At 40.9% G+C, this 18197-nt stretch overlaps 1 long non-coding RNA gene across 8 annotated transcripts in view; it reads left to right on the top strand.

The window, feature by feature from the left end:
- The first annotated feature begins 3947 nt into the window (after window positions 1-3947).
- LOC147601326 (uncharacterized) overlaps window positions 3948-18197 on the top strand; it is a 47304-nt gene continuing 33054 nt past the window's right edge. For 7 of the 8 annotated variants that reach the window (XR_015258086.1, XR_015258091.1, XR_015258088.1 and 4 more), the window contains exon 1: window positions 3948-4048. This is a non-coding gene — a long non-coding RNA (uncharacterized LOC147601326). Of the gene's footprint in view, window positions 4049-11367; window positions 11454-18197 lie in introns of all 8 variants that reach the window. The other variant, XR_015258085.1, reaches the window with a different exon arrangement.

The raw sequence follows: 18197 nt of genomic DNA, 5'->3' as shown, positions 1-18197 counted from the left end.
AGAACAAGTGCCCTTGGTCACTGCTGCCTACTTTTCATCAACAGAGCTTTGGTCCTTGCCACTGACATTTGTATTGCTGTTGGTGGTGAGGTGCTTTCTGGCTCATGCCTATAGTAGTTTTGGCTAGAAGGAAAGGAGGTGAGGAGGTTGTCCCACATGCTTGGTGTGTCACTGGGATCCCACTCAGCCTGCAGACATAGCTGCACAACTGCTTGGTTCTCCCAGTAGGGTCTCGTGTAGTTTAAAAAAATTTTGTAGGTTTTTTTTTCTTCCCTGTTTTCAGGCCTGACTCATTTTGATGGGATTAGGAACTTACTACATGCATGCTTATGCTGGCAGAGGAAACTAATTTGCTTCTGATGGAGGAAGACAGGAAGCTAGGGGGACGTTACTCAGGTGCAGCCAGGGTAGCTGGTGGCTCAGTGCTTAATTCGTAATGCCATGCCTCCCCAAGAGTTCTTAACTTTTGCCATTGCTAGGGCATTGTGATTGAAACATATTGGAGACAGCAGGTGGAGAAGAAACCTTGTTTAGGAAACAAAGTTATGTTGCCTTTGAGAGACGCAAATACCTTTCCTACCATAGATCTTTGTAATCCTGCCACGTTTTCTCCTGCTCCGGTTGCCTCTGGTTCTATCCTTACTCTGGTAGATCTCTGTGATGAAGCAAGTCTTCTCTGTGCCAAGTCCCTGCCTGTCTTGTTACTGTCATTCAAGGTCCAGCTCCTATTAACTATCCTCAGCCTGCTGGAAGGGGATAAGGCATCTATTCTGAAGCTGCTCTTTTAAATTCAGCCCTATCTGTATACTATGATCTGCATGCCTCTCTGCCCCCAAATTACTAAAATTGCAGCACAGTTGTCCAAGGCTTATTTTTTAGTAAATGACTCTTATAACTGGCATTCAGATTAACTACCATGTTAGTCTGAAATGCAGCAAGACATTTAACATGTGTGCGATATGATACCCATCTCAAATAAATACAACACTGCATCAGTAGATGTTTTCATATTTTCAGGTAAGCTGGCTGGTGTTAGGAAAAAGGTTAGTCTATTAACACGACCACTCAAAGTAAGCCAGCTTCCTTTCTGCATGGAATAATTATTTTTTCACATAAGCCTGGTAGTGCCTCTGCTGTGTTTGCACTTGTAAGTCTCAAACATTGCAGTACAGATAGCCCTTTAGGAGTGGAATTTGAGGTCATGTGTTAGCCTGTGCACAGTGAATTTTAAATGCAATCATGCACTGGCTTGTGAATTCTGTTGGTGTAGGGGTTATGGGCCCGTATTTCAGGTGTGAAGAAAGCAGAGCCTGTTTTAGCCCTTAAAGCACCCATGTGTGCTACTCACAGCTACGAGTACCTTTGGCAAAGCTTTATAAATTCTGTTGATTCATAGCTGGCATTTCACCATCTGCATGGGCAGGATTATATATAAATATATATCTCCTGTATATAACAGGACCATTTAGAGCATCCTTACAGCATAAAGGTAAAGTGAACTTGGGCACAAAAGTCATTATATCTCTGTTGGAAGACTTGCTGGGGAAAATATTGAAAGACCTTTTGTCTGCCATAACCTGGGGCTCACAAGTTATTTTAGACGGCTGGCAATACATGCTTCTGTTTATATAGTTCTAGCAAGGATTAAGGATCTTTAACCAAAGACAGTTCAGAAATAGGTGATCGTGGGAGAAGTGATTGTAACCAGCATGCCAAGGAAATATCAGAGATAGGAAGGCTTCTATCCTGGATCGTGAATCCTGGGGCTTTCATGGATAAAAAGTTGCAGCTGGAGTTGGAGAGAGTGCAATGACACACAAATCTTCGGTTTAATCATCTTCTAAAGTCATACCCAGGATTGGTTTACAGAAGATGAAAAAACCTAATGAACCCTGAGGAGGACTGATCTGCAGCTGTCCTCAATAGCTTTCTTGAAGGAGGTCTTTTTTCATTGCACATCTAACTGCTGCATGTTGCTGTTTCAAGCAGCTGTGTCTTGGCTACTCCAATATGCTCATTGCTGGAACTATCTCTTAAAACTCTGGCCAGCACCTGAAAAAATATTATTATTTAAGATGGCATTAACATCTAGGTTCCAGCCACAGTTTTGTGCTGGGCACAAAATAGTTGAAATACGAGAAGCTGTCCATGCCCTAGAAAGCTCATTTTATATCTGCAGACACTTAACTTTGAAAGAGGAAATGGGTAAAGATGATCTAGTTGTTTTTTGTTTTTTGGTTTTTTTTTTTCATCCAATAGGAGCTGGCTAGACAAGTTAGTGAGATTCTTAACAGGTGTGAGATTGAAGTAAGATTGAAGCAATCTGGCAGAACTGCAGAAAATTTGCATAAAAAAGAAATAAAATTATATCAATCCACACTTAGTAATGGGGCTAGGAGAAGGACCTCAAGAATGAAGGGTAAGACTGAATTTCAGCTTCTGTTACTATCTTTGCCACCAAATTCTTGTGTACCTATGTGCAAAACCTTTCACTACTGTACTAGAGCCAGAATTTATGCCTTGTGCTGCTGTATGCTAGAATTTGTGAATCTTGCACCAATAGCAGAATTCACAAGGGGCGTGCCCAGGTGAACTAGAGTGACTGTAACTATGCTGGTGCAAGAAGTCTCCCATATAAGCTGAATTCTTAATCATGCAGAGTATGAATTTGTAGAAGCAGATTGACGTGACAACCTGAAGGGGGAAAAAGAACAAAGGAGAATATATTGATGCAATATGTCCAGTGGTACAGCACTGCAAAAAGAAAATGGCTGTGCTGCAGAGAGGAAGGCAATCCCCTAACTTCTGAAATCTAAAAAAAAACCCCAAACAAACAAACAAAAAAGTCTGAAACATGTCTATCTTTGCTTAGCAGATTTTTTTTTTCTTCTTTCCTTCACACAGCCCCCCCCCCCCCCAAGTATATTTTCAGCTTTTAGCAATCAGAAATGTTTACTGTGAGGGAAGGTATTAATGAAGCCCAGCAGAATGGTGAGAGAAGGGGTAAGTGCATATAAATTCAGGAACTACAGCGGTACATTCACTAGGAAAAAACGTGCATTACCAACATCTGTTAACTAAAATATGATAACTAGCTGGAGGAAAGTCTAAGGCTGTCCTCTATGCTAACAGGCCCGTGTAGGGAAACTGGGAGAGCCCCAGGGTGAAAATTGCAAGTTGTTTGAATGAAACGTTCAATACTATGGCTGTTTTTAAATTACTGCAAGTAGGGTGGCTTTTTGTTCTAGCAAGGATAAAACATTAAATTAGATGTTTTGCAAATGTTTAAATATATGCTTTTGTTAATATGTTATTGGCTAGTTAATATTTTGAATAAAATTAATTATTGTGAAAGGTTTAAAAATTATCTTTTTGCAACAGATGATCATCATTAAAGGCAGTGAAGGAAACCTGAAACATTTGGTTGTTTCAGCAGTAAAACTGAGGAGGGTATCTTCTGAAATTCTCTAACATTTCTGGTGCAAGAACCGAGGTAGGGAATTTATTTTAAGGATTGCTTTTGGAAAAATATCCCTGGTAGTAATTAATTTTTATTCATGGAATATCCAGAAGAGGGGAAAACTTTGGGAAGAAAAAAACCCCAGAATTGTAACTCCCTGCTAAAGGTGTTACTATGACGCTAAGGAACCATAGCCTTTCCACCGCGTAGCTGGCAACATTACCACCCATCTGTGCCGAGTGGGATGTGCAAACAGAAGTCAGGGCTGAAAACCCTCCACCTGTTTTCGGAAAGTTAAGTGCACACACAGTGAAGTTACTCAGCGTATTCGTTCTGTCTTTGGCGGTACGGGTGATGCTGTTACTACTACTTTTCTGCTGTCTCATATCTCCCACTGCCATGTGCCAGCTGATAGGGGAGCTGTGACATACCACACCCCCGTGGCCAGGAAGGGGGTCACATGGACAGGTCTCATCCAGAGCACTTTAAAGAAACTGATAAGCTCTATCTCGTTTAACTTGGCCTTTGGAAGACGCTTGTGGAAATTTCTGCAAAGGAGGTGGCATCAGTTGTTGTCACAGCTGCTGTGTAAGTCTGCAAGATTGCGTCTGTTCAGTATCTGGCTGGGGTGTGTATGCATGTGCAAGTGGATATTGTTAATAGATTGCATTTCAATAAAAAAAAACAGTTTATATGAAGGAGATGAGGAGGTTCAGTCGCTCGGAATATGTGCACTATCATCACGACTTGAGGCGATGATGGAATACGTAAACTTAAAGCAGAAAGACGACCGGCTTTGGAGGGCCCATGTTACATTTGAAACAAACCTTCTCCCCGGGGAATTCCAAGTGCTAGCATGTGGGACATACTCCAGCTGCTAGCTGCTCAGACTTAAAATAAACCAAGCAAAATCCCATATTCAGGCTCTACCAACTGAGGCAAGCTGCTGTTGCAAACCTTTCATCTCCCTCTTTGTTCCAGTTGAGTCAGAATGACAACAAATATTTTTGAAAGAGCATTTAAACCTTAGTATTTCGCACAACTTTCCTTATGCTTCTCTGAAGTGATGTGTTTCTCAACATAGTTATACATTTAGCAAAGAATCTGGTTTGTACAGGTTGAAACACTGTCCCAGGAAGGCTGGAATTAAAAAAAAAAAGGTTTAGAAAGAATATTTCTACCTTGTGTGACAATGACATTGCTACCAATAGTACTGCTGTCCTAATCTAGGTACTTTTGAAATCACAACGTGATTTCATTAACAGAGGACTATTCTCCTTATTCAGTCGAACTGGGGAGACCTCTTTTCTTAAAGAGAAACATGTGACTTTAGGGTGTTTTTCTTCTTCTTTTTATTTTTTTTTTCCTTAATATATTGAAGAGGAAAATAATTAATGTGTCTGTGGAAGACACGATAGCAGAATTTAGGGGAAAAAAGACAGCTGGAAGATGCACAGTTGTTTGACAACTAGAATATGAATATCTTTGAGGAGGTCTGAAAATAGACTACAGTACTGTTTGCTTTGTCTTGTGGTTTGAGATTGACTTCAGGTTTTTGCATTTTTTTTTTTCCTAAAATTTTATTTTAATAACTCTCTGACTATAAATTTTTTCTAAGGTACTGAGATGCTTGGGAGGGGTGGGAAACGAGCAACTTAATGCAATCCATGCAAATAATGTCTGATTTTTTTTTTTTTTAAACATTATCCTGTATGAAACTTCATTCATCAAGACTGCTTAGTTTTTCTGTGATAAAACCTGTTGAGCAATGGAGTACACAACATTTAGGAATTTAATGCTTTTATTACTGTCAAAGCACAGATATCAAGCTATACAAGTCAGCTTGAAAAGTGTACAAGTGACTGACACCGCCTACCTTCCTACTTCTTCTCTTCTTCCTTTAGACATAGAGGCACAAATTCTTGTTCAAACCTACAAGGTTATCCAGAATATGTTTATAAGGGTGAACTCTGCCAGGCAATGGTTAATCGCATGCAGTGCTAGGGATATCTTTTGAAGGTATCCTGAACACTGTGACAGAAGTATTTGTCACTCAAACTATTTATAATTCTAGGAGTTTGGAGGGCAGACAGATGTTTATTTTTTTTATTAAATGGCAGCTCTTCCTTTGTACAAAATAAATGGGCTATGTCTGTATGGACACATCAGGCAGATTTGGAGTGTGCTGTTTTCGGGAAATGCCGTGTTTGTGCCCTGGCTGCACTGCTGCTCACCCAATTAGCCTTTCTGTCTCACAGATGACTTTGTAGCTCCGTGGCAGTCTAAACTGAATAAAACTATGAGCCTCAGCTCTAGTGTTATCCACAATTTCAGCTTTTTTTTTTTTTTTTTTTTGGATGGTGTGCAAAACTATACCAAGGCCATTCAGCCTTTGAGAAATAAGGCTGATAACCATCACAGGTTTTTTTTTTCTTATTTTCCTAACCACCTCCAGCAATTAGTTTTGAGGATTTTTTTTGACAAAGGTTACGCAGGTCATCCTTCTCTCCTATTCCTTGTTACATATCTTGAATTATTCTTAACTCTGTGTTTCTGGGAATCGTGGGCAATGTATGGACACAACGCCTTCAGCAGGCACATGAGGAATGTTATAAGGGTAGCAAGCTTCCCGTTTCCTTGGTCAGTTAGAAGATTAATGTGCCAGTATAATGAGAATGAATGATGAGCTGTTGCTCATTGACAGAGACCTTATGGATCTCTCTGTGCACAAGAGGTTTTGGAAGTTGATAACCTTTGTGCTTCAGGTTTTGTTTTGAATAGATAGAGGAGGAGAAAATAGTTATTGGTAGATGTAAAACTGGATGGACAAACTGAAGGGTGTTAGCCAGGCTCTGACAGTAAAGCTGAAAATCTGAGCTATCTATACCATTGAAAACAGGGTTGGGGTATTTTCATTATTTTGGCACACACTATAGACTTTTATAGAGTCAGGAGAAGCTCCTGCCTAGAACTTCAGTCTCTTCTGTTTTTTAGGTCTCTGTGAGACGATATGATGTATGGCAGTTTTGGTCTGAGCACTGTCCAAGTATAAACGGAGGGGCAGATTTTGAACTCTGAAACTGAGAAGTCTCTAGGTCACTCTAAACTTGCCTGGAGACAAGGCATGTTAAAGTATTTTTTTTTGCCATTCAAGAGCAAGATAAAATGTCCATAGACAGAGCCACTATTACTACTCTATAAGTTATTCACTTCAACACCTTTCTCATATCATATCAAGTTAATGACCATTTTGTGCGTCTGGTATACATCCAGAACTCTGTTGTAAAGTCAAGGTTGCATGAGCTATCCCAGTTTGCATTAGTAAATGCTAAAGCACACTATATTATTTTGACAAGTATCATAAAGCTACGTAAACAGAAATGATACTTTTAAGATTTTTTTTTAATAAAGGATATGAAGTAAAGATTAAATACAGAACTCTGATTTTCAGGTATCTTACACCTTTCTCCCCCTAAATCCTAAATAGTAAATTCTTGGGAACCTAAAAGATAAGAGCCTGAATTTTTTTTTTGCTTTTGTACACCTGAAATGTATCCATCTTTAGAAGAAGTATTATGTCTACTGGGACCACATTGATTCAAGAAGAAAACTCTGTCTTCTCTGGTATTTATCATTTCATAATATCTGCTTTCTTAAAAATTTTGGTTGTCTCAAATGTTCCAGCAGCTCCACATTATAAGCACTTGAGAGTGATTTAAAATTTCACCGTGCATTTTTGTAGTGTGATAGAGAGCTGAAGCTAGGATTTAAGGACTTAGGTGCTGTTCAGAAGTTACCCATGTGCAAAAACATTTTTCTGAACCATATGGGGAAGAACTGGGTGCTCTTACGCACATGTCTAGAAGATAATTGGAAATCACTGTGCTCTGTTTTTCAAAAATAAGAACCATAAAAAAGCTTTTCTGGAATGACATGAAGCACGCACATTTTCCCTTTGAAAGGCATTCACTTAGCGCTTTTATGCGTACCTATGGTGCGGTGGCTGGAATGGCATTTGGAAGCTCTCCTTAACAATAGTTGCATCACCATCCTTGTATCTTTGGTGGCTGTAGTGGAGACAAACTGTTATTTACCCCTGTGTTGTTGTATAGCAACCTGTGGAAGTCAGAGGCATAACTGCATACGTTGCTTAGCATTGGGAGCCAGGCCAGATAGTGGCAGCAGTGGGGAGTCTTACGTATGGGGTGTGAAGCTACAGACAGTGATGCTTGGTGAGCCAGGGATCTGATGGAAAGAGGAGGCAGAAGGACTGGCCAGAACAGCTCCATTCTCCTGTGTGGTGCAACAGGGGGAGAAGGAAGGGGGCAAAACTGCTCTTTCAGGAGCTCCACCTTTCCTAGGTGTGGGCCTGTGCCCAAATGATTTCGTTCAGCCCTGAACTTGTAATGGAAAATATTGCATGAGTACAACTTAATATACGATAGTCTGTATTTATGGCTGAGTTGGCTTGAGTTAACAGTACCTTTAGAGATACACTGCTTGCAAAACACGTACCACTAGCCAAAGCACGCCTTTTATCAAGATGGGTTTGGAATATCCAGTGCTTCCCTACAGGCATGTTGCTACCTGTAGCTGAATTTAATAATACTAGATTATTGTAGTGTGGTTTATACTGTCTTTTTTTTTTTTTTCCACTCTTTTGAATCTATTTATTTACTTACTTTTCCTACCATGAAGAAAAAACCCCAACCCTAGGAATACTTGCAAAAGCAGGGTCAAATGGTGAGTCTGGATTGAAAGAAGATATTGAGGTTCTTAGGATGACACTTGAAAGAGCCTGTGGGCTCAGCTATGCTACGTAGCAAAGTACACTATAGAGATCCCTGAGCTAATGCCATGATCGGAAGCTCTGTTAGTGTTGTGTTCTCCCCGGGCTAATTAACAGGGGTGTCTCTCAGCATGCCTAATTAGCTCCATTCCTGCAGCATCCTCAGGGGCAGGGCTAATTAGCGTGGGCGCTTTGCTATACAGACAGAGCTATATTGCCTCTGGGATCTAAGCTAGCATCCGTGCACGGCATTGCAATGTACTGTGTAGACGAGCCAGTTTCCTCAAAGCTACCTCAGGACCTCTAACAGTGTTTTGCTGTGTAGACTTGCCTGGTGCGTTAATGGGACCCCAAAAGCTTGTGCTGGGAGGAGGATAGCAGCTCGGGATGTGGGCCGGAGGGTAACATTTTGGGAGACAGATGTTTTAGGGTGAGCCCCCGATTCATTTGCATTTACTTTACCTCTGCATCTACTTGTTACCTTTGGATTAAAGGCAGTATTAACAGTAAGCACCAGCTACAGTGAGGCAAAAAAAACAGGCCTGTATTGAGGTGTACGAAGTCTGAACCTGCTACCTTGCAGCTTGCTGGTTTTTGCTTTTAGGTTCTCAGCTAAACTTACAACTACTAGAAGACAGTCATGAACTAATGAACTAAAGCATTTTTAAAGTGTATTTCCCCATTGCTGTGGTCAAATAATAATATTAGCAAAGTATCCTTTATGGTTTTACAGACCCTGCTCCCTCTGATCTTGAAGTGCTTTGCAAGCATGAGTAAGCACAGCTTCGCAGGAGCCCTGTGATGAGGCAATACACTGATTCTCATAGTAGGAGTAGTAAATCTGAGATGCAAAGACCAGCCAAAAGTAACTTGCATTTATGAGAAAGAACGCATCCTCTCTGGTTTAACTTATTCTTGCACAGTGCTCCTCAGAATTTTCTTGTATCAACGTTTTTCTTATCAGCACTATTTTACGTCGCTGATATCAAGTGATTGCAGATTCAGTTTTAGCTGAGCTGACCTGAAAATGTTGCATTGCACTCTACCAGAGCTGCAGAAAGGTGGTTTATTATTCACAAAGGGGCTGTATGCTGCAGAGGGCTGATAAACAAAAGATTCACTGTTTCTGTCTTCTGCTTACTACGGTATCAGTAGCAACAGGCTGCACTGATACCTTCCCTGATAGCTCAGCCTTGCACAGAAAAACAGTGCCATTTGTGGCTGCAAATTCCAGCCTCTGCATGGAGTCCTCAGGGGCTCAGCACCTCCCAGGAGCTCAGTGGGAAATTCTTCCTGACAAGTGGAAAAGATCTGTCAGAGATGGCCTAATATACCTCTTAATCTTGCTTCACTTTATTCTCATCATTCTAACAACCCCAAAGATACATAACATACAGCAGCTATCCAATTTTCTCTCCTTCCCACAAGGAAAGCCTGTGGTTACACCTGCATCATATCTGAACTGATCTTGGGAGTGGCCTGAAACATGCAGAGCTCATCATGTCTTTGTGGCGTGGAGTTCAGGTTGCCTATGAGTTCTGCCTCCTCTGGCAAATGATGCTGATGGCCATTTATGAAAGGCCCTTTCTGTACTGGGAGAACAGACTGGATACATGGAAGTGACCTGGTGAGGCAAGAGGAGTCCCTCTGCAGCCACGTATGCCCTTCAGTGTCTTGACATACACAGATCAGCCCAGAATGCATACCAGAAGGTAAAAAATCTAGACAGTCTCCAGTTATCTCCTGAAGTTCAGCCTGAAGGGTGAACATTACCTGAAACAGAGAGCAGAGGTAGCCTCTGCTTCTCTCACTTCCAACAGTACTGTGAGGGATGCTGAGCCTTTACAGCATTTCTCTAGTGAGGCAGGCAGAAGAGGAGTCTCTTGCAGACAAATCACCCTATGGCTGGTTCCACATCCACCTGCCAAAAGCAGCAACCTACCAAACCCTTCTGTGGTGCGAAAGGGGCCCATCTTCCCTGCCTTACAGCTTTGATCAGTTGTAGTTAGGCACAGCAGGTGAGCTTTCAAACAGGAGGTGAGTGGGACCTAGTTAGAGCTCTATGATACTCTCTTCATAGAAATGATTTCTGGTTTTAACAGATGATCGTGTACAGGTAGAAAACAGCATTGTCTTAAGTGTATGGATCCCTCTTCATTGAAATCCCAGAAACATTCTTGCTTGAACTCTGTGCGAAAGAAACCTGGGATTAAAAAAAGGCCTCATGAGTAAAGAGGAGCGAGACAATAAGAGATGTGTGTCTCAGCAAGACTGCCACAGAGAAGCCTCGACATGTGTGGAAGGTGAAAAAGAATAACAGGATGACTTCAGCATTGGCTTGCGATGGGCAAGGGAGGGCCCTTTTCATCACAGTCTGGCAGAGAAATGTATAGCTTCAGAAGAGGGAGGAAGTACAGATCCTTACTTCAGAAATACAAATCCTTTTTTAATAAGTGACTGAAACTGTAGGCGTTCCTAAAGAAAGACAGCTTTCCTGATCCCGAGATTTTTAACTCTTTCCCTACCTGATGGAATGCTGCCATTGCTTTCACTTTCCTGCTTCGCTCAGTCTCCTGTGTGTTTTGAGGGGAGAGAGCAAGCAGTGTTACCTTACACAAAGAGGTCTCCAAAAGGTCAAAATTCAACACCAAGACCTGCACCAGAAATAGCTGGAAGCCAGAGCTGTTGCAGAGTTCCCAGTGGCCACACGATCCCAGTCTGAGACATCAGCAGGGTAGCACTACTGCTTTTAAAGGAAAAGGCACCCACATTCTCACTGAAAGGGATATATATATGTATTTATTTTTTTTTTCCTCCCTGAGGCTTAGGTTCCAGTAACAGATTGATCTTGCCTATCTGGAGCAATGCATCTAGTTGCTTAAGCTGTGTTTATAGTCCGTGAGGCTAAATAAGCTTGTCCAGAGGGCAATTAATCCCACCTATGTTAATTTGGGGAGCTGAGGGTGCTGATGGTGGAAATAAGTGCCCCTGGGGAGGGCCTGCCTACTCCAGCTGACCACACAGAGAGCCCAGGCAACTTTCTGGGGCTGGTTTTTTTGTCCATGGCAAAAGTCTGAGTAATGCAGTGCTGCCTATATTTTTCATTTGGCTGAAGCAGGGAAGGATTGAAAAATACATGAAAGAAGCTGTTACCTTGCTGTTCTCAAGCTGAAGCCTTGAACATTTACCAGGCATCACAAAATTGTAAGTAAGGGTCTACACCTTTGAATAAAGGATGCAGATAAGAAAAACACTTATAATTTAAATATGCCTGTGCTTGAACAATTGCTATCAGGATCTGAACACAAGACATGAAGTCAGTATTTGCATGCTGTTTTGGGTCTATTACTGCTAAAATTGTGATCAGGTTTAGAAGCTATAATAATTTACAGAGAATACGATACCCTTGAAAGTGATTTTGCAGCACAGATAAAACATAATGAATCACCTAGTGCCATAATGCAAAATTTTCCACTCCCTTCTTTATGTTCTGTTCTGATATCTACCATCCAGTTTAAACAAAACAAATGGTTTTTGATTTACTTTGCGCAACAAAAGTCAAGGCTAATTCTCATAGAAATATTTAATTTTAGTATTGAGATAAGAGTGACCAATCCAGATTCTGACAGACAATTTTATCAGTGCAGTCTAACACATAACTCTTGTTGCAGTGACACTCGCCCTGAATCAAAAGCAGGTATGCTAACAGAGATGAGAGATTTCCTGGCCTAATGCATCCCAGATGATCCCAGTCTGGCCACATTGCATATCTGTGCAATCTGAGTGAGGCTGGCAACTGCGCCTTGCTCTCGGCTGCTTTTGTTGGAGGCAGTGGCTAGCCAAGGTGCTCAGCACCCTGCCAGGCTGGGTCCGCTGCACTCTGGGATGGTGCAGAATTCTACTGAGAAGAGAGAGACTCACGAGAACAACTCTATTCTGTGCTTTTCCATCAGTGGATTGCTCTGTTGATTTTAGCAAAACTGTCCTTAGCATGTGTGTGTGGGAGGGCAGACAGTTGCTCTTTAAACGACCATACTTTGTGTAAAGCCAAATCCAGAGCAGTGATTTCTCTCTCGCTTCCCTCTTTTCAAATTTCTGGAGCATCATTGAGGAAAAAAAAATAAATACTTAAAGAAATTTGGAGTTTATGTGAAGGAGCAAATTTAACTAGGAAGCGAGTTAGCAGAAAGTTTCTTGATGAAACTTGAAACTATACTGAAACATTAGGTCTAATGTCCCAGAGCTGTTTTCCTGCTGTTCTCTTCATGATCCAATTTATTAATTTACATGTGCCTAACAGGTATAACCCTGGCCTGGGAGGTATATTTTTGGTTCAGGCAGCAAATCCTTCCCATGCCCTCTCCCTGCTTCTCCTACTCCCCATGGCAGCAGAAAATTTCAGACATGTTTGTAAGGGTGCTGTTTTCTTCCTTGGCCCATGGAGCTGGCAGGGTGACTCATAAGCCAAACATTGATAATATCAGCTGGCAGTTATTTAAACCTGAGGTTTCACATTAAGGAGTAACAATAAGTACAAATCTAGCTGGTGAGAGACTGTTTGTAATACACGCGCACATGTGTTAGAGCTGGAAAATCTTTAAGGATTGTTACCACAAAGCCCTATAACACAAAGTTATAAGGTCCTGTATAGGGAGTCCATTCTACTGTGTCTGTCCGTTTTGATGATGTGGATGTATACCTGCTTCTCAGGTACCCCCCCCAAAAAACTGCCACTCGTCCCTGGGCTCCACAGAGAGGACACCTATGGTCTTCCTTCCACTTGTTAGTAACAGAGGATTGCTAGTCACTTTAAAGAGTATTGTGTGGTAGCTTAAAAAGACATTACTGTTGCGTAAGTACCAGTAATTAGTTAAGCTGTACCTGGGAGTGTTTCCATGGATGGGACCCATTAGAGCATTCTTTGGAGATGGAGCATCCCAGAGACGATTCCAATAGGCAGGTTGAACCCATCCACCCACTTCCACAGGCTGAGAGAGGTTGCTAACATAGTTAGGGGGTGCTGCAGGACAGTTGGCCATGGTTCTCAGAAATGGCCAGATTTCATGGTCTTATTCTTTCAAAGCAGCAATATCAACTATGATGCTGTCAGAAATGTTTCAACTTAGAAAGTGTCCTGTTTTTTCTCTTAGGGGAAAAAATGTTAGGGAAAAATCCCGCACAGTGGTTTTTTGTTTTAGGGGTTTTTTTTTTTTTTTTTTTCCTTTTTTCTGTGGATGGACAAGTGAATTAACATTTTCTGGCACCTCGCTTTTTTCCATAGCTTCTCTCCTGTACTGATGAAAGAACTGCCTTACTGCTGCTGATTATCTCTCTTTGGTGTTGCTGGTAATAACTGATACAGACTCCTGGGTGAGAAAGCTCTCACTGAGCCCTACGTTGCAGCAGTGAAACACCAGTGACTATAAAAAGTAAGCCAGCAGCAGCCAGGAACTGTCTTAATTCTTGTCCTTTCCTGCGTGGCGACAGGAAATGGCAGAGCCTCTGGGATACATCCTCACTCTTCCTCTTCTTACCTGTAAGGCAAAGTCTGTTTCCAACAGTTGTCCACCCCCCACCTCTTCCTTGCCCCCAGGAGTTTAGATATGCATATTTTTCCTAGGGAAACCTGAGATCAATATAGCCTAGATTATATTAATATAAGTACCAAGACTGCTTACTTTAAATATTGAAGTACTTTTGACATTTACTTTCTGGTGTGTGTAGAAAAATCAATCCATAATACTTATGTTAATAATGCTACTGTGGACAAGCAAAAAGCAGAGACTTCATATGAGGTGAGATTCTGCTTAGACAGTTTGGCAGATGTGTTAATGATAGATGGATGGCTGCACTGATGTCATCCTCTTATTTTGACTCATTTTTGTTTGGTTTTGGGCAAAAGGAGGATCAGGAATATTTTTTTTTAATTGAGTTTTGGAAATTCTAGTTAGAAGTGTGGGGTGATATGGAGAGGAATGGCTGGGTCTTCTACATGTAGACCTTCTGGGTTTGTGATTCGTTGGCCTATATCACTTGACAGAACTTATTTCATTGTGTTAGTTAGATTGTACTGAGTTGTATATTCATTCAGGAAGACAGAGACTTTGATCACATCAACATGTATTACCTTTAGGCTTAATCTTTACTGGAGATATTAAACTGCTTAAAATACTGGAAACATTTGTGAACAAGGCATATAAACACATTAAAATATCCTAGAACAATTTACAAATAGTTTAATTGGTGTTTAGAGTAGCTTACCTTTAGCACAATTAATTGCTAATTCAGCATTTGAAACTAAGTTAAGTGCCAGACTGGACATAGGAATTAATTTCAATCACATAATTTCCCATTATGTGCTCACAGTTCATCAAAGGCCTCATGAAAGATTTGTAATTCCCAGGAATAGGAAACTCTTAGAAAAAGCAGTGGATGAACATTGGAAATTGTAGGACAAAACTTAAACTGCAGCAGGTCTTGTTTATAGAAGTCCAGTTCAGCTGATTCAGTTACAAACCATTCATTCCTGTTGTGTAAGCATGACCCAACTGAGATATGAAAGTGGAGTTATTTTTCTGAAACCCCATCCCACTGTACCTCACAGCTGCATCTTTTTGTCTTCCCATGTGGTTTTGGACCACCATAAATAGAAGCCATACAGACCTCCATCTCTAGTTGCTAGTTGTAACCTAGCAAAGTCTGTGAAGTGGTGCAGAATCCTGTGTGCAGCTGAATCTCCTGAATTCCTCTGTGTTACCTAGTTTATATTGTGTATTCACAGCATTTTCAGGTGTTTTTTCAGAAACTGATCCTGCTAGTGTCACTTTGCAGAAGAAAAAATCCACAACACTTGAAAGCAGACAAGTCTCTCATGAAAGTACACTGTACCTTCTTTGAAAATGAAATACTTTGTCTATTTTTAAGACTTTGGAGGAAAACCCCTTCCCAATGACTTCATAAAACTTTGCGGTCCTCACTCTGCGTAATGATAGATAGAAGTGGGAAATGCTTTAAGCACCCGGAGGTCATCAAAGTTACTTATCCAAATAAAGATCAGTTGGCTGAGGTCTGTTACATGGGATAAGTGATAAGAATAAGGTGTTCAACCCAGGTGCTTTGAACAAGTTATGCCTTCTTCCCCCTGCAGCATCAAATAGTTATGCAGTAACCGTCGCTTCCTCTTCCATTTGTTCTGGTTTTGTGCACTGTGCAATTGATAGGGCATTCTCTCTTAGTGGTGGAAAGGGAATTTTTTGTGTAACCCATGTTTACTTCATGGTAGCTAAGGTTGTGTACAAAGTTAGTTTCAGTGGCAGCAGCATAAAGTATCAGTAGTGCATTCATACTGGATTTTAGTGATGCTGTGTCCAGGTAAGAAAAGGATTTCCCCAAACTGGGAGACGCTTTTCCCCATGATTTGTAAAAACTTAGTAACAGTTTTCTATTCACGTACAGCCTAGCATTCAAATACAGGAAAAGAGGAGGAGGAGTCAAGAGTACAGATACTCTATGTTCTTGTAGGCCTAATTTCTAAACCAAAGGAAACTGCAGATATTTGGATAAACAACTGATGAAATCTAAAGTTTCATTAATCTTTTCATTAATCTCTGTTTCTGTGCCTCTGTTGCAACTACCTTTGCATCCTCTTCTAAAGCATGTCCATCTCTACTGTCTCCTTTTCGAGTGCTCCTTCTAACAGAAATGCCCTTAAGAAATGAGTCAGTAAAATATTTTCAAAACACCCACTATCTCATGCTGTAAATACTATTCCTCAATGTCCATGCAGTGTTACTGAAGATAACTTGGTTTATTTCATTATTTCAAACACTTTTTCTTGACATTTTATTGCAATTTCTCAGTAATCTGATTTTACAACTGTCTTAGCAAGCTCCTCATGTGAATTCCCTGTGCAATCAGTAATGAATGGTGATGATCTCTGCAGCAAAGCTTTCAAATTCTTTAGTGTTTTCTAATCATATTTAGTATTCAATTTTTCCTGCAAGTAAGACACTGTCACTTCTTGCATTTACTACTACATGTCAGGAGTCACACAGAGCTTGGATAGCAAATAATATTGCTGCAAGGACTGCTCTTTTTCATTATTCCTGTTCTTGCATGGGAAGAGTCTTTCTGTGTGGCTTTGAGCTTCTTAAGTCACTTTTGTTTTCTTCATTGAAGGCAACTTCTGGAAAGCTTTCTGTTTGTTCTCCTGCCCGGGCTAGCAGGGATGCTAAAACAGGGGTGCAGCTGTTCATATGTTTAAATGGGCAAAAAGAGTTTCATTTTGAATAAAGCTAAATCCCCTCAAGGGCTGCTACTTCTCTGCTGAGCCAATGTATTATGTGAGCAGTAGACTTTCCCCAGGAATGGTTAGGACTTCCAAGTTAATAGTAGGGCTGTTGTGGTAGTGTGGGACCAGATTCGTAGCAGCCTCTGGACAGGCTCTCACTGGCCCCAGTGGGACCAGCTCCTTTTTCTGCTCCGGGAGCAGGGGGGGTAGGGGGTGTGTGTGAGGAGGAGAAGGAAAGGGCATGAGATCAAGGAGAAAACAGGAGATGTGTAGCACGTGACAACTGAACTTGGCCAAGTAACAGAAATGTGAACCAGAAGACTCTCCTAAACGCTCTGCCAATGTTGGTTACGCGGTGGGAAGTCAGGTACAGGCTCAGTGTCCGTTCTCTACAGAGCGCTAGCATACATTTGCCCGTAATAGTTAAATTAGAAAGGGAAGTTTAGGTTGCCCAAATCAGTGCTAAATGAACTCTGTAATGAGGAGTCAGGTGGGCAAGAATGACCTGGATGAAAAATGGGCTGGTTATTGATTGGGACATATGTATTGGGACACCAGTAAAGCAGAGTGTTACATAGAACAGTAAATGCCACCAAAAACATAAGAGGGAGTGCAGTTTTAGTAACAGAACACAACTGCATTTTGTTTAGCAGATGTCTGCGATGGTATTTATCCTGCCATCTGCAAGATTTGCCACCAACATAAAATCTGAGAAGAGATGAAAGGATGGTGCCAGTAAGTGCTCTTTTTAGTAAAGTAAGACTGGTACTGATTTCTTTACCTCTATTTAATGTAGTGTCCAAAACATACTGCATGTCTTACAAGAAGATCTGAGGTAAAATAATAAATACAGCTTTTTGAGCCTGTTGCTTCTGACCTTTTCTCACTCCTCAGTGTGCATGTTACACCACTGAAACACAATTTGACCAAGTCCTGTTCATGTCAGTGGGATGACTTCTGTTGACTTGAGTGTTTTCTGTAAGAGTGCACCTCATCATGTTGTCTTCTAACATCTTTTTAACGTTAGCTTTTAAGGTCAGCTTCAGTAGCGTTGCTTGACATATGACAGGAACCAAGGCCTTATCCACCAACTTTTAGATATTCAGGTACCAATACTGAATGTTGACCGTGTTTTCTATCCTCTCATATTGCCTACAGTAATGCTGAGTGACTACTGTTATATTCCATCTGCAAGTGCTGTAGTTTCCTCCTAATGGTTCTTCTAAACTTCGAAATTATTTATTCAGATATGATCCATATTAGATTACAGATCAGAAGTAGTCTGATTAAAATATTTGGCAGGACATGTTTGCTTGAAGATATGTTAAGAGACTAAAAGAATGATCTAGAAGAAAATAAGTTACTGTAATGAGTAAAATATTTTTCTTCTTATGTGTTTCTAAGAACTTTTTCAAAATGATCTATTTCATCTCTTCAAAGATTTAAGGAATTACATAAACTCCTGGATATTTTCCCTTACAGCAAATCCTACACAGTACTGCCAAATGAATTCCAAATAAATTCTTCCTGGTTTTCTATATTTCATTGGGTACTGAAGTGATAGCTGTCATGCAGTGATCCAGATCATTGCTTCAACCAGACAGTTTGGTCTCTGGCTAGCTTACCTCTAAGAGACATGCTGGCATGAAATGAAAACT

Source organism: Chlamydotis macqueenii, chromosome 3, assembly GCF_036417535.1.
Source record: "Chlamydotis macqueenii isolate bChlMac1 chromosome 3, bChlMac1.mat, whole genome shotgun sequence".
In the NCBI taxonomy this organism is placed as follows: domain Eukaryota; kingdom Metazoa; phylum Chordata; class Aves; order Otidiformes; family Otididae; genus Chlamydotis; species Chlamydotis macqueenii.
Note: the sequence above shows the minus strand (reverse complement) of the source record. Positions and strands in the feature narration are given on the sequence as shown.